This window comes from Schistocerca cancellata, chromosome 2 (assembly GCF_023864275.1).
Source record: "Schistocerca cancellata isolate TAMUIC-IGC-003103 chromosome 2, iqSchCanc2.1, whole genome shotgun sequence".
Classification (NCBI taxonomy): domain Eukaryota; kingdom Metazoa; phylum Arthropoda; class Insecta; order Orthoptera; family Acrididae; genus Schistocerca; species Schistocerca cancellata.
The window spans coordinates 841,662,288-841,675,492 of NC_064627.1; the positions used below are offsets into that span (position 1 = coordinate 841,662,288).

At 43.1% G+C, this 13,205-nt stretch overlaps 1 protein-coding gene across 1 annotated transcript in view; it reads right to left on the reverse strand.

Moving 5' to 3' along the window:
• LOC126162758 (sodium-independent sulfate anion transporter-like) overlaps positions 1-13,205 on the reverse strand; it is a 183,335-nt gene that overhangs the window by 117,641 nt on the left and 52,489 nt on the right. The window lies entirely within an intron of this gene.

Sequence of the window (13,205 nt, forward strand, 5' to 3'; positions counted from 1 at the left end):
ATACCTATGATTGTTGTAACGATAACAACTGTTCAGTGTTTTTATAGTATCGAAATAGACTGATGAGGGAAAGCAGTATCACCACCTACTTAATTCTTTGTTGGTCCACCTTTGTAACGTAATACAGCAGCGATTCTGCGCGGCATGGATTAGACAAGTTCTTGATGGGTTTCTGAAGGAATGTGGCATCAGATGTCTACGCAAACGTCACGCAATTCCGGCAAATTACTAACCGGCGGTTTATGGGCGTGGAACCTGCGTCCGATGGCGTCCCAGATGTTTCTAGTAGTTTCAGATTAGACGGATTTAGCGGCCGACCGACCAGCTTCACTACCAAGCCTCTCAGGCCACCGTAGGATGGTTATGGCCTTATGACATGGGCAGTAAAGCCACTGGAAGGTTCTATCGCCGTCAGAGAAGACTTCAAGCAACAATGGGTACTTGAGAAGCGCAATAACTTTCACGTTGTCCACAGCTGCCGTGGTCATGCGATTACAACCGCAGATCCCCTGGATGCCTAGGTCAATGTCACCCGTAGCGTTATACTGCTCCCACCGGCCTGCATCGGTGACGCAGTGCATTTCAAGCAGTCGGTCGCCTGGTTGACGGCGTATGCACTCACGATCATCGACGTGGTGTAACAAGAAAAAACGCCATTGATTCGACCTGACGGTTCCTTTATATCGATCCACGATGATCGAGTGCCGACTATAAACGTAACAGACGACATCTTTCGGGAAACATGGGAGCACATAGGAGTTGTCTGCTGGGGAATTCCAAGTTCAACAGCGTGCGCTGACGGGGTTCTCTGAAACACGTGTACCTGCGCCAGCACTGTACTATGTCGTCAGAACTGCCACAGATCGCCACCTATTCTGCGCTACAGAGCTGAGATACCTCCTACTTCCACGCTGTGTGATGAGGCTTTGACGTGAAACACCTCATCGCCTGCTCAGAGTCTCTTATGTCAACTGATTTCCCATTTTGATGGCCTTCTCATTCATCTTCGCTCCACTTACTTAGTTCCTTACTACGTCACGCGCCGGCAACGTCACCAGGCGGCATTCAATATTGCGAAATCTTTTTCGCAAACTGTGAATCTAAATTGACTTCAACTGCACTATTCATAGGTGCCATGTGAAAATTTGTGCCAGGCCGGAACTCGAACCCAGATTTCCTGCTTAACTCGAGCGGCAACTTCAGCTATCCGGACACGCCTCCAGGACTGCCTCAAACCTCCACATGTCACGCTTGTCCACACCTGCCGGCCGGAGTGACCGAGCGGTTCTAGGCACTTCAGTCTGGAACCGCGCGACTGATACGGTTGCAGGTTCGAATCCTGCCTCGGGCATGGATGTGTGTCATGTCCTTAGGTTAGTTAAGTTTCAGTAGTTCTAACTTCTAACGGACTGATGACCTCAGATGTTAAGTCCCATAGTGCTCGGAACCATTTGAACCATTTTTTGTACACATCTAATGCTCGCACACACACTATAAGATTCTCCCCTGAGAGGGATATTAGATGCGATCGTTGTTTTAACCTGTGTAGTCATATAATACTCGTTATGTTACTGTACACTTTCTGTGTTGACAAATCACTTTATACAATGTTTTTTCTGACATGCATGCGTCAACACATATATTGTACAGTAACATAATAATGCGGCATCCAGTCTCGCAACGAGCCATGGTCGTAAATGTTTTCATGCTTGAAAAATGTTACTTGTTTTTGTAGATATTTCTCTGAAGAATGTTGCAGTATGTTGTATGTAGTATGAGTTTGTTAGATGGAAGAAGATCGGTTCAGTAGTTCGTGGTGCACTAATTTCACGCTATACTCCTCTTTTCTCATCATGCAGTGGCTCTTCATGTAACTGATGTGAATATTAATAACATTCCTAGTCCGACTAGTGCTGGACGTGTGTTGGTAGAAGACGCATCTGTTGACAACTGGCTGTGAACTCTTCAAAGTGATTGAGAGGCGAATAGTTTCATCACCTTGCATTGCGTTTACATTTGCGATAAAGTTTGCCGATACTCTCTCGAGTTAAGGCGCTGATAATCGCCAGAAATAGGTTAGGTCCCGAAAAGTAAAAGTAACTCAGAACGGAAATGAGTATGGCTGGTTTGAAAATAATTATACTACAAAATTACATGGCGTATCTGTAGTCAAACTGAGCAGCTTCATTGTAGGTGTGATGTTGTTCACCTTACTTCAGTTGCAATGGAAACACATTCTAGCTTCAGTGTATCAAAGATCAGTGGAAAGAATCCTCCACAAATTCAACACTTGCAATTACAGGAAAAACGGGAAATAAACTCATTAGTATAAAAAATAAAGCTTAAGGTAGAATGAAAATCTGAAGTAAAACAGAGACTGAAACTTGTGTTAAGAATTATAAATTTACTCTTTGAGAACTATGAAAAAATTGCTTGAGCGGAGGGTAGAATCTGAATTTATGAGTTTTATTGAAACATTTAATATAGAAACTTAGACTTTGAACACAAGAAGAATGCTTTCTGTTTGTTCCCCTAGAGATGCAGTTAACAGGTGTTTCTGTGTCATGTTTTATTTGTGTACTAGTTTAATTTATGTTCTCGTTCAAAAGAGAAACGACAATATGTGGATTGATGTGCGGCCTTCGTACCTTTGAAACTAAAAAAAATTTAAATTTCCTAAGTTTCGGACTTACGCACGTTCATAATTTCTTTGGAACCAGACATATTCTTTCGTTTCAGGGAGAAAAAGGCAGATTTAAAATTACACTGACGTTGTGGTAAATACATCCAGAACACAAGCAGTCAAGACGCCAGTCGTTCCCTTCCAACGGAACTGTCACATCACTTGTCTTGATCTATTTAGGGTAACCACACGAAACCTAAACCAGGATGACCAGATACAGATTTCAATCGCTGCCCTCCCGAATGCAAGTTCAAATGGGTCTGAGCACTATGGGACTTAACACCTGAGGTCATCAGTCCCACTTAGAACTACTTAAACCTAACTAACCTAAGGACCCCTCCCCAAGAGCCATGGACCTTGCCGTTGGTGGGGAGGCTTGCGTGCCTCAGCGATACAGATAGCCGTACCGTAGGTGCAACCACAACGGAGGGGTATCTGTTGAGGGGCCAGACAAACGTGTGGTTCCTGAAGAGGGGCAGCAGCCTTTTCAGTAGTTACAGGAGCAAGAGTCTGGATGATTGACTGATCTGGCCTAGTAACACTAACCAAAGCAGCCTTGCTGTGCTGGTACTGCGAACAGCTGAAAGCAAGGGGAAACTACGGCCGTAATTTTTCCCGAGGGCATGCAGCTTTACTGTATGATTAAATGATGATGGCGTCCTCTTGGGTAAAATATTCCGGAGGTAAAATAGTCCCCCATTCGGATCTCCGAGCGGGGAATACTCAGGAGGACGTCGTTATCAGGAGAAAGAAAACTGGCGTTCTACGGATCGGAGCGTTGAATGTCAGATCCCTTAATCGGGCAGGTAGGTTAGAAAATTTAAAAAGGGAAATGGATAGGTTAAAGTTAGATATAGTGGGAATTAGTGAAGTTCGGTGGCAGGAGGAACAAGACTTCTGGTCAGGTGAATACAGGGTTATAAATACAAAATCAAATAGGGGTAATGCAGGAGTAGGTTTAATAATGAATAAAAAAATAGGAGTGCGGGTAAGCTACTACAAACAGCATAGCGAACGCATTATTGTGGCCAAGATAGACGAAAAGCCCACGCCTTCTACAGTAGTACAAGTTTATATGCCAACTAGATCTGCATATGACGAAGAAATTGAAGAAATGTATGATGAAATAAAAGAAATTATTCAGATAGTGAAGGGAGACGAAAATTTGATAGTCATGGGTGACTGGAATTCGGTAGTAGGAAAAGGGAGAGAAGGAAACGTAGTAGGTGAATATGGATTGGGGCTAAGAAATGAAAGAGGAAGCCGTCTGATAGAATTTTGCACAGAGCACAACTTAATCATAGCTAACACTTGGTTCAAGATTCATAAAAGAAGGTTGTATACATGGAAGAAGCCTGGAGATACTGACAGGTTTCAGATAGATTACATAATGGGAAGACAGATTTTAAATTGTAAGACATTTCCAGTGGCAGATGTGGACTCTGAACACAATCTATTGGTTATGAACTGTATGTTAAAACTGAAGAAACTGCAAAAAGGTGGAAATTTAAGGAGATGGGACCTGGATAAACTGAAAGAACCAGAGGTTGTACAGAGTTTCAGGGAGAGCAATGGCTCTGAGCACTATGGGACTTAACATCTATCGTCATCAGTCCCCTAGAACTTAGAACTACTTAAACCTAACTAACCTAAGGCCATCACACAACACCCAGTCGTCACGAGTCAGGGAGAGCATAAGGGAACAATTGACAGGAATGGGGGAAAGAAGTTCAGTAGAAGAAGAATGGGTAGCTTTGAGAGATGAAGTAGTGAAGGCAGCAGAGGACCTAGTAGGCAAAAAGACGAGGGAGAGTAGAAATCCTTGGGTAACAGAAGAAATACTGAATTTAATTGATGAAAGGAGAAAATATAAAAGTAAATGAAGCAGGCAAAAAGGAATACAAACGTCTCAAAAACGAGATCGACAGGAACTGCAAAATGGCTAAGCAGGGATGGCTAGAGGACAAATGTAAGGATGTAGAGGGTTATCTCAATAGGGGTAAGATAGATACTGCCTACAGGAAAATTAAAGAGACCTTTGGAGAAAAGAGAACCACTTGTATGAATATCAAGAGCTCAGATGGAAACCCAGTTCTAAGGAAAGAAGGGAAAGCAGAAAGGTGGAGGGAGTATATAGAGGGCCTATACAAGGGCAATGTACTTGAGGACAATATTATGAAAATGGAAGAGGATGTAGATGAAGATGAAATGGGAGATACGATACTGCGTGAAGAGTTTGACAGAGCACTGAAAGACCTGAGTCGAAACAAGGCCCCGGGAGTAGACAACATTCCATTAGAACTACTGACGGCCTTGGGAGAGCCAGTTCTGACAAAACTCTACCATCTGGTGAGGAAGATGTATGAGACAGGCGAAATACCCTTAGACTTCAAGAAGAATATAATAATTCCAATCCCAAAGAAAGCAGGTGTTGACAGATGTGAAAATTACCGAACTATCAGTTTAATAAGCCACAGCTGCAAAATACTAACGCGAATTCTTTACAGACGAATGGAAAAACTGGTAGAAGCTGATCTCGGCGAAGATCAATTTGGATTCCGCAGAAATGTTGGAACACGTGAGGCAATACTGACCCTACGACTTATCTTAGAAAATAGATTAAGGAAACGCAAACCTACATTTCTAGCATTTGTAGACTTGGAGAAAGCTTTTGACAATGTTGACTGGAATACTCTCTTTCAAATTCTGAAGGCTATTTGCAATTTGTACAGAAACCAGATGGCAGTTATAAGAGTCGAGGGACATGAAAGGGAAGCAGTGGTTGGGAAGGAAGTGAGACAGGGTTGTAGCCTATCCCCGATGTTATTCAATCTGTATATTGAGCAAGCAGTGAAGGAAACAAAAGAAAAATTCGGAGTAGGTATTAAAATCCATGGAGAAGAAATAAAAACTTTGAGGTTCGCCGATGACATTGTAATTCTGTCAGAGACAGCAAAGGACTTGGAAGAGCAGTTGAACGGAATGGACAGTGTCATGAAAGGAGGGTATAAGATGAACATCAACAAAAGCAAAACGAGGATAATGGAATGTAGTCGAATTAAGTCGGGTGATGCTGAGGGAATTAGGTTAGGAAATGAGACACTTAAAGTAGTAAAGGAGTTTTGCTATTTGGGGAGCAAAATAACTGATGATGGTCGAAGTAGAGAGGATATAAAATGTAGACTGGCAATGGCAAGGAAAGCGTTTCTGAAGAAGAGAAATTTGTTAACATCGAGTATAGATTTAAGTGTCAGGAAGTCGTTTCTGAAAGTATTTGTATGGAGTGTAACCGTGTAAGGAAGTGAAACGTGGACAATAAATAGTTTGGACAAGAAGGGAATAGAAGCTTTCGAAATGTGGTGCTACAGAAGAATTCTGAAGATAGGATGGGTAGATCATATAACTAATGAGGAGGTATTGAATAGGATTGGGGAGAAGAGAAGTTTGTGGCACAACTTGACAAGAAGAAGGGATCGGTTGGTAGGACATGTTCTGAGGCATCAAGGGATCATGAATTTAGTATTGGAGGGCAGCGTGGAAGGTAAAAATCGTAGAGGGAGACCAAGAGATGAATACGCTAAACAGATTCAGAAGGATGTAGGTTGCAGTATGTACTGGGAGATGAAGAAGCTTGCACAGGATAGAGTAGCATGGAGAGCTGCATCAAACCAGTCTCAGGACTGAAGACCACAACAACAACAACCTATGGACATCACACACATCCATGCCCGAGGCAGGATTCGAACCTGCGACCGTAGCGGTCCCGCGGTTCCAGACTGAAGCGCCTAGAACCGCCTAGACCGAATGCAAGTCCCATGTCTTAACCACTCCACTACTCGTTTTATCTCATTTCGTTTCGCATAACTGCAGCGACTGGTAGTTGCCGGAGGAACAAATTAGCACACAAAAGCATCGTAATAATACTCACCTAGCAAAATAAGTGAACCTCTAACAAGTCGTAGGTGCGACAGTAAATATTGTTACCACAAACTGGTTGCTGTGACAAGTGGTAAGTGCTTTAAGCAGACATATTGTTGCACTGATTTAGTCGAACATACTCACCTGCACAATCTACTGGGGTATCATTAAAATAAATTGCTATAGGCGTGTAGGCACCGCGTCACAAAGTACGCAATGCTTAGACCTTTCAAGGCTGGAGAGGAAGTCTTTCTTCCTAATAGGATGACGAGCTCGTAGTGGGTTAAGGGCACAATCAAAGGATTAATACACCAGGAATATCTGTGTTTCGTGCAGATACTGCATGCTCTGATTATCACCGTGGGTGGCCTACTATTGTGAACGCGGCTGCGACACACTTACACGGATAAAGAGCTCTCATGTTTCTGCATAGCTGATAAGCTCTTGTCGTCCATATTTTGCTCGCGTAGCATTGTGGAAAATATGCTATTCAAGCAATCCAGCCTTACTCTCCGGAATGTGTTGCTTGGCAGTGGTACCATAGCTTTGGTTATGATATTACAGTGCCTGTGTAATTCTGATTACGAAGCAAAGTTCCTTTGGACATGCATGTACATCCACAGGAACAGGCACTGCGGTGACTACAGCCGTTATGAAATACACACATCAAAAACGTTTCGCATCACACCGGTTCCCAAAAATCCTGAAGACAGATATTGACTGGGGATATTGTACCACAGGCACAGTCTCTTTGACTGTTCAGAGGTGTCACTAAACTCGACAAAAGATGTAAACAACCATGCATAAGCAGCGCCTGTTAGATGGAGGGGATCCGACAGCCGATCAATTCCAGTCATTCCACCAGGAAGTAGGTACACGCCTCCTGTTGTCTGTTGTTCAACCACGTCTAGACGGTCAATAACGCGGTTCGATCGCGTCCGCATTGTTACTTTGTGCCAGGAAGGACTCTCAAGAAGGGAGCGTCCAGGCGTCTCTGAGTGAACCAAAGCGATGTTGTTCGGACATGGAGGAGACACAGAGCGACAGGAAGTGTCGATGACATGCTTCGCTCAGGCCGCGCCAGGGCTACTACTGCAGTGGACGACTGCTACCTAAAGATTATGGCTCGTGGGAACCCTGACAGCAACGCCACCATGTTGAATAATGCCTTTCGTGCAGTCACAGAACTTCGTGTTACGACTCCAACCGTGCGCAATAGGCTGCATGATGCGCGACTTCGTTCCCGCCGTACGTGGCGAGGTCCATCTTTGCAACTACGATACCATGCACCGCGGTACAGCTGGGCCCAACAACATGCCGAATGGATCGCTAGGGACGGCATCACGTTCTCTTCACCGATGAGTGTCGCATATGCCTTCAACCAGACAATCATCAGAGACGTGTTTGGAGGAAACCCGATAAAGCTGAACGCCTTAGTCACACTGTTCAGCGAGTGCATTATGTGGGGCCTACGTACGTCGGTGCTGGTCATGGAAGGCGTCGTAACAACTGTATGATACGTGAATGCCATCCTCTGATAGTGCAACCATATCGGCAGCATATTGGCGAGGCATTCTTCATGGACGATAATTCGCGTCCCCATCGTGCACATCTTGTGAATGACTTCCTTCAGGATAACGACATCGCTCGACTAGAGTAGCTAGCATGTTCTCCAGACATGAACAATATCGAACATACCTGCGATAGATGGAAAAGGGCTGTTCATGGACAACGTGACCCACCAACCACTCTGAGGAATCTGCGCTAATCGCCACTGAGAAGTGGGGCAATCTTGACCAACAGTGCCTTGATGAATTTGGGGGTAGTATGCCACGACGAATACAGACATGCATGAATGCAAGAGGATGTTCTGTTCGGTATTAGAGGTACCGGTGTGTACAGGAATGTGGATCACCACCTCTGAAGGTCTCGCTGTATGGTGGTACAACATGCAATGTGTGGTTTTCATGAGCAATAAAAAGGGCGGAAATGATGTTTATGATGATCTCTATTCCAATTTTCTGTAGAGGCGCCGGAACTCTCGGAACCGAGGTGATGCAAAACCTTTTTGATGTGTGTATTTTGGGGTAACTCTTCCCATTCTAAAAGGATATTTTTGGCTCAGAAACGGGTGGTTCGGGCAGTAAGTGGTGTAATTTCGTAAACCTCTTATTGACCCCTGTTCACGAGTCTGGGTATTTTGACGTTGGCCTCTCACAATATGTATTCCTTACTATCATTTCTTGTTAACAGTATGAACTTATTCCCAAGAATAAATAGCTTTCAATCAGTTAATACTCGGCAGAAATCAAACCTGCTTTTGGATCGGACTTCCTTAACTCTTGTGCAAAAAGGTGTTCGGTATACTGCTGCATCCATTTTCAGTAAGCTACCAGTAGAATTCAAAAACCTTAGCAGTAACCCACACGCTTTCAAACGTAACTGAAGTTTCCTTATAGGTCACTCCTTCTATTCTGTCGAGGAGTTCCTCGAAAAATTAAGCTGATTCTTGTTGTATTGTTGATTGCGTTTACTTAAGCTTATGGCTTGACTTTTTTCGGGTTCATGAACATGTTATTTTTATCTGTTATTACTTTTATATTGCAATTTGATGTACTGACACGTTCCATGACCTTGGAGATTTGCTTCTCAATTTGTTCCTACGGAACGTTTAGTGTAAATAAAATAAATAAATAAATACGTAAATTTGACAAGAGATTCAGGGCAATCCATGCCAGACAATAGTCCCTGACGATTCGGCTTTCATTCCTACAAAAACTTGTTGTCTGTCTGCTCACCAATACATTCAGTTAAGCTGGTTTATTATTGCGTTCAGTTTAGATTGTGCGTTTTCGGTACTACCGACAATGCTCACGAAGTTGTAATTCTCTTGCACTGTCTTCGACAAGCAATGACATCATTGGATTGTCCAATCGTACCCATCTTCTTTCAATCCTTCGCAATTTTTTGAAGGTACACTTTCAATTGTGCCATTAAGAATGAAAAGTACATTGATTGTACTAACCTCAAGAACGCATATACAGGAGTGGACAAAAATTATGGAAACAACAAAAGCACAATACATTGCCATATTTAATATGGCCTATGAAAACCGTTGGTATTTAAAACATCTTCCAATCGTTTCGGAATGGATAAACAAAGGTCTTTTACTGTTTTCAAGGGAATCGTATTCCATTCTTCCTCCAATATAGTGTTAATTTCAGGTAGCCAAGATGGAAGTGGATAGCTGTCACTCATTCCTCTTTCTAATGCAACGTTCTTACTGTGGCGACAAAAATACAATGGAAAACCATCCTGTCTTAAACTCCATCACACTACCTACAAGACTTCTCAACTGACGGTGAACTTCGACAACCTGTACAATTATAAGAATAGAAAACGTCTTTCGTAGCTTCTGTTTAATAAACAAAACAGTGCTTGTTGTTATTAGGAAACTACTAGTGATGGAAATTACTGTGGAGCCGTTTTTAGGGCTCCGTGCCTCATGTAAAAACGAAACCCTTATACGAACTCTTTGTTCTCTGTCAGTCTGTCTACCCGAGAGTTAAGAACCCTTGTCCTCAGGAATGGGTAGACGTATGAAGCTCAAATTTATGTCACATATAAAGGTCAAAGATCTCTTTGCAGTGTACAAATTTTAAGTTTCCAAGTCAATTCAAATGAAAGATACGGAAATTTACGTCACATATTTTGGCACTCGAAAGCTCACTGATCAAAACCTATAGGATGCTTCCCGTTGACCTGGAATCATTAAATTTGGCAAGAAGCAAGTTTCACAGTACAAATAAAGTAAAATCTGTTACTACTTGTTAAGTAGTAATTGTATCACATATAAAATCGTTTCGCCTTTTGAACATACATTGAATTCATCATCCGTCAAAAGCATAATGCACAAAAATTATTGCATGCAAACATAAAATGGCATGTTTCAGTAACCAAACGAAAAGTGTTTTATTAAATCTTCACTCTGCTTATATAAACTGAAGTTTTATGCTTTCTTCTTTTTCTAGGACTGGGCTAGTCTGAGGAACTACTGTTGAGATTTTGATACAGTCTTGGAATTCCCGGTACCAGTATCTTGGCGCATCGATATCGATAACAGACAAAAATCGTTGGGTTTCCGGATTCCCAGGATGGATGAACACTCTATGTACATAATTAAATTTGTGCGAAAAACCCTCGATCGTAGTCGCACCTCGGCAATTGTTTTTGAGAGATTATAGCGCCTGTACTTCACGGGACATTGTCAATATGCTGTAAGAGAGTCGTTCATGCCGATAACACCGTAACCAGCAAGATGTGTATGCCTCTTTCCGCTTACCAGTTACGTTAAAAATACCCATTATATGTTTAAATATCCATTGTATGTTATATGTTGGAGGCGCCATCGGTAGCTATGTAGAGTCTGCAGAAGCACCTCTAATGCTGCACGGTCGTTACTGTCGCTATGGTGTTGCAGGTACTCTTCAATTACATTATTCCTCTCCCTCCTACCTTCCCCCTCAACTTCCATCTTCCACACGTGAAAATTTTTAGCTCTGTGTACTACGTGAATCTTGAGACGCTTTCGTGAACAGCAGCAGTGGTTGTTTCCCACGGACGATTGAGCGACAAGTGCTAAGAATGGGCTGGCGGAGCTATATCTGTTTAAATAGTTTGTTGACTCGCATTGTTCAAAAACTTACCTTGGAGATACACGGTGTGTTTCTCACAAACACACACACACACACACACACACACACACACACACACGCGCACATACACACACACACTTGCGTCACAAGTGCAGGCACACAAAGAAATGAGACACGTGGAAATCGTACACTCAAGAAGAAGCGTAAGACGCCGGGCGTAGCTACTGACCGTACAGCGCAGCCTTGCTCTCCCAGTCGGCGGCTGTCGGCGCTGCGCCGTTCACCTGCCCCCACGCGGGCATCGTCTCTGGCGCGGCCGGCAGCCGAGTGAGCGGGTGGCTATCGCGGAACCTCGCCTCGTATCGCTGATAACGCCGAGCGATGCTCTCCGGACGTAAATGAGCTTATCAGCCACTAATTTTCTGCCCCTGTCAGCTTAGGCCGACTCGAGTGCACCATACATTCCCGAGATCACGTAAATTGGCGACACGCGCCGTGATGCGTGGTGGCGAACGGGTCCGCAGTCAGATGCGGAAGGGAAAGTCGAATTATCCAGTTTTTCAAAATATATGCCCTTGAAACAAGGGACGTTCGACAGTTAGCAGAATTATTATTTTGAGCATGCGGCGATTTACAGGTAGTTAAAATTGTCGAAAGATCGTAGTCCGACACAGCAGTATTAATTTATTACACGCCTAGTTTCAGTCATTAACAAATGGTTCAAATGGCTCTGAGCACTATGGGACTTAACATCTGAGGTCATCAGTCCCCTAGAACTCAGAACTACTTAAATCTAACTAACCTAAGGACATCACAGACATCCATGCCCTAGGCAGGATTCGAACCTGCGACCGTAGCGGTCGCGCGGTTCCAGACTGAAGGGCCTAGAACCGGTCGGCCACACCGGCCGGCTCAGTCATTAACAGATCATCTTCAAGCGTGCACTTAAAACGAAAAACCAAAACAAAGCACAATGAGTCGTTACAACAAAAAATCGTAAATATTGTGCTCAACATTTATAACCTGTTGAGAACTTACATTGTGAAATTGTAATGAGGTGTGAGACAACTGATAATCAGTATTAGCCATCATGGAACAAGCCAAAGTCTCCATTTACCTGCAAATAAAGAGTATTTCAATTTTCCTGAATATTTTATGCAGTGTTACAGTCTGCTTTGACCATAGGTCGTACGTGAAATATTTAAGACACTTAAACATTATGTTGATACAATGATGTCTCCTTGCTGTCGCTTACTTCTTTCATGTATCTATATGACGACGTAAGATACTATGATGCTTTGTCAGCTGTTTACTAAAGGTTGTTATTTCGTTGCGAAGATGGTGTGTTCATCCTTATTTAACATTTTAATTTATGCAAGGCTGTAATCTATTACGCTTTACGTCATATGCTAAATAGTTTATGTCTTCGTGTTTTCCACTTACTCTTCTTTATTTTGTTATTGAGTCAATGCTATTAAGGTACCATCGACTGAGTGGTGCCGAAAACTGGCCCTGTGCTCCTTATGTTCTATTTTGACCTACGCCAGTCCCGCAGTCCGTGCTCGCTCATCTGCGTAATATTTACGTCTGTATGCGTACAATCAATCACTTAATTAATACCGAAACTAATTAATAACGGATCTACACTATGTGGTCAAAACATACGTTTTACATATTAGGTGCATTGCGCTGCCACCTACTGCCAGGTACTCCATATCAGCGACCTCAGTAGTCATTAGACATCTTAAGAGAGCAGAATGGGGAACTCCGCGGAACTCAAGGACTGCGAAGGTGGTCAGGTGATTGGGTGTCACTTGTTTCATACGTCTGTATGCGAGATTTCCACACTCATAAACATCCCTAGGCCCACTGTTTCCTATGTGATAGTGAAGTGGAAACGTGAAGGGACACGTACAGCACTAAAGCGTACAGGCCGACCTCGTCTGTTG